Source organism: Mus musculus, chromosome 6, assembly GCF_000001635.26.
Source record: "Mus musculus strain C57BL/6J chromosome 6, GRCm38.p6 C57BL/6J".
Taxonomy (NCBI): Eukaryota; Metazoa; Chordata; class Mammalia; order Rodentia; family Muridae; genus Mus; species Mus musculus.
In genome coordinates, this window is record NC_000072.6 from 42797166 (window position 1) to 42800742 (window position 3577).

Sequence of the window (3577 nt, forward strand, 5' to 3'; positions counted from 1 at the left end):
AATGTTAGGCTACTTATCATTCAGATGTTCATATGTTAGACACCGACTTAGGCATATTCTTCTCCTCTCTGCTGCCTACTGATGCACATGTGACATAGCAGCCACATCTGTTTTAATTCTTTTTTTTAATTTAAGGTTTGTTTTTAATATTTATTTTATTTTTATATTTATGAGTGTTTGCTTGTTTGTATCTATCCATGTGTATCATGTGCATACAGTACCTATTGAGGTCAATAGGGGAATTAGGTAGCCTGCGACTGAAGTTACATAGATAGCTGTCAGCTGCCATGTATGTGCTGGAAAGTAAACCCAGATCTTCTGAAAGAGAAGTCAGTGCATTTAACCACTGGGCCACTGGACCATCTCTCTATTTCCCATGTAGTTATTTTAATACTATATGATTAAAATGGGGAAATATATGGGAAAATTCTCTCCCCTTTCTCTCCTACCTCTCTTTCCCTCTCCCTTGCGTTCTCCCTCTCTCTGCCTCTCTCTCTCTGTCTCTCTGTCTCTGTCTCTCTGTCTCTCTGATTCTCTGTCTCTGTCTCTCTTTCTCTTTCTCTCTCTCTCTCTCTCTCTCCCTCTGTGTGTGTGTGTGTGTGTGTGTGTGTGTGTGTGTGTGTGTGTATTTCTGTGTGCCTGTCTTTATTTCAGCATTGATTTTTATAGTGAGTAGTAAATTTCTGGAGTACTTGTAGAACACAAAGGTAGACTTCTAGATCTATAAAAAGGAAATTAACTCCATAGTATATGTTTTAAAAGAAGTCCTTCAGTAATGGCTCCAAAGGGTTAAAGATCCCTCAAAATGTTTTCATTGGTTACAAAGAAAATATTGGGAAGAACTGAATTGTCATGGTACAGGACACATTGTCTGAATGTATCTTGCATTATTGGACATACTGGGTTAAACATTCCAGTCACAAGGATGTTAACTCATTACTTAAAGGATGGGCCAGCAGCAAAATTCCTCAAGGGCACCTTTAACAAAATCAGAGGGATGCCTCCAGGGGGAAATGGGACTTTAGATTCTCTTCTCATGTTCCCATTTAGTGAAGCCTAAATTACCATTTGCAAGTCTGAAGTGTAGATGAAATTTCAAGGACCAGAATGATTTTAAAGAAATTCCCAAGTAGAGGGACAAAGTTGAGTTGCTTGTTTTTTGTTTTTCTGTTTTTGACAGAGAAAAATGAAGAACAAAAGTAACAGAAGCCTCATAATTGGCCTATAGAGATTTTATCTCTGAGGAGGAAAGTTCCTTCTTCCAAATCCCACATCCCTCCCGGCAGCCCTCATCTGCACTTGGACAATGCCAGACTCCTTCTCGGAGATGAGTGAGTATAGATGGGATCAGTGGCATAAAGCTAGGGTCTCAGTACCACACAGCCTCTCTTCGCTTGCTGAAAGCCTCTGACAGGTGGGCTGAAACTGGTTACTAAAGAGCTACAGGTCAAGTTCTGGTATCCTACTTCAGGAAGAAAACATATTTGTGTACCCAAACTGAGAAACAAGTCCTTTCAGATATGTCTGAGACCTCCAGGCATACGACTTTGAGCATTTACACAGGAAATTGTAGACCCTTCTGTCTTAGGATGTGCTGGGATCTGCCAAAAGGGAGCACAGGTTCGAGTCTGTTCTGCTTTATTTGTGGAAAAGAGGAATAGCTTTGGAGGAAAGAAAGATGGGGTTTCATTCCTCCTAGTAAGTCCTTAGCCAAGAACAAAGGGGTGATAGTGTGACTGACTGTAACAGTGCCTGAGGACTTGTGGTGAAGGGTGCCAGCACAGGTTTGAGACACCTCAGTGTTCTACAGTGATTCTGGAGGCCGCTTCATCTGAAGAGTGGACTCTATGTTTGGTATTTGTAGTGACAGAGCGTATCCACTTAGGCAAGCAGGTAAGCAAGACAGAGACAAGTGTGCATGTGTTTCACATTTCCTTCTGGATAGGTCGAGTAAAATGAGATATTGAAAAGGTTTTGCTCAGTTCATGAAACTTTTTAAAACAACTTGTGTGTTTAATGAAGTATAAACACAAGGTTACTAAGTGCTCCTGAGGGCATTTCAAAACACAGGATCCTTAAGGCTTCAGAAATACATCATCAAGATTAGAAGTTTGGGGCTGTATTAGACCAGTTACATTGTTATCTCCTGGTTGCCTTGGTTACAGTCAAAAGAGGACAGGAAAAGCTTGAGAGAAGACAGATTTCTGAGGCACTGGAACACCTGCTGGCTTTAGAAGAAAATGAGAGCAATGGAGCTGGGTGTCCTGGAGAATGCCCACAATGATCCTTGGTTATACAGAGATTACAAAAAAGGAAGTTTGAGTCTATCCTGGGATATGTGTGTGTGTGCATGCGCATGCACACTCGTGCACGTGTGTGATTGTATATAATATATATGTACACATTAGTGAGTGTGTGTGTACGCGTTATCTGTTTGCCACTTATAATAAGGTAATGCCACAGGATATAAATATCCTACTGTGTGCCAACTGTGCTCATGACAGTTGGTGAGCTGACCTGCAGATAAATAAGTTTGAGAAATTTAACTTAGAAGCAGACAAAATGTCCATGGGTTTTTGCATATGAACCCTTTATCTGTGAATAAATTAAGCCTGACTAAGCATTACTGTGTGATAGTTATACATAACTACTAGTGTGTGTATGTGTGTGTGTGTGTGTGTGAGAGAGAGAGAGAGACAGAGACAGAGACAGACAGAGAGAAAAGTGATGAAGAGAGAGAAAGAAGAAAGGGAGGATTAAGAGGCAGATATAATCAACAGTTATATCAATAAGCTAATTCAGTTGAGTTATTGTCCATCTCTTCCTAGTTAGCCTCTGAGCCCTGCCTCTTAGTGAGGAAACATAAACACAGTCAGGGAGAAAACACTGCCAGATTTCCTTGGTCTCATAGTTGTAGATAATATCTGTATTGGTATTGGTTATTATGCTTAGGAGAGAATCTAGCTAATGCATCTTTGAATTTGACTTGTGTCTTCACAGATAGTGTGAAGACCCCTTCTTTGATACTCTTTGGGAAGAAGAACATAAAGCTGGGGATCACTCCTTCCTGTATTCTAAGCTGCAGAGACAATCATGCGAAGATTTTAAAGATGAAACATGGTCACATAGGTTTTACTTTTAAAACTTTACAGACTCTGAAATGGAGTTTTTGACATTTCCTTGAAACTCAAAAATCTATTTGCACTTTCTATTTTCTAAATTGAAACTAAAAGTCCCTGAGTAGACAGAAAGAAAAATTGAACATGACATCTTTATAGCTGGAGAATTCAGTGATAAGAAGGTAAATTAATAGAAGAGTGTTCATAACTGTTATGTTATTCCACTGTGGGTTCTGGAATACCAATAAGGGGGAACTAAGCATTCAAATAAATCACAAACTCTGTGGCTAAAAATTAGATGTAAATAAAAGAGTGAAGCTTAGTGGTCACACTTTTTAATTTAGACATCCAAACATTTTAGTAAATGCTTCACTTAAGGGAGGCTCTCAGAAGAGTTTTGGTGCTGACCAATAGTTTATTTACTGATATATAACTTGGGCTTGGTTCTCAGGAAGCTA

General features: G+C 39.5%; 1 pseudogene; it reads right to left on the reverse strand.

The window, feature by feature from the left end:
* Gm51439 lies at window positions 1-124 on the reverse strand (annotated as a pseudogene).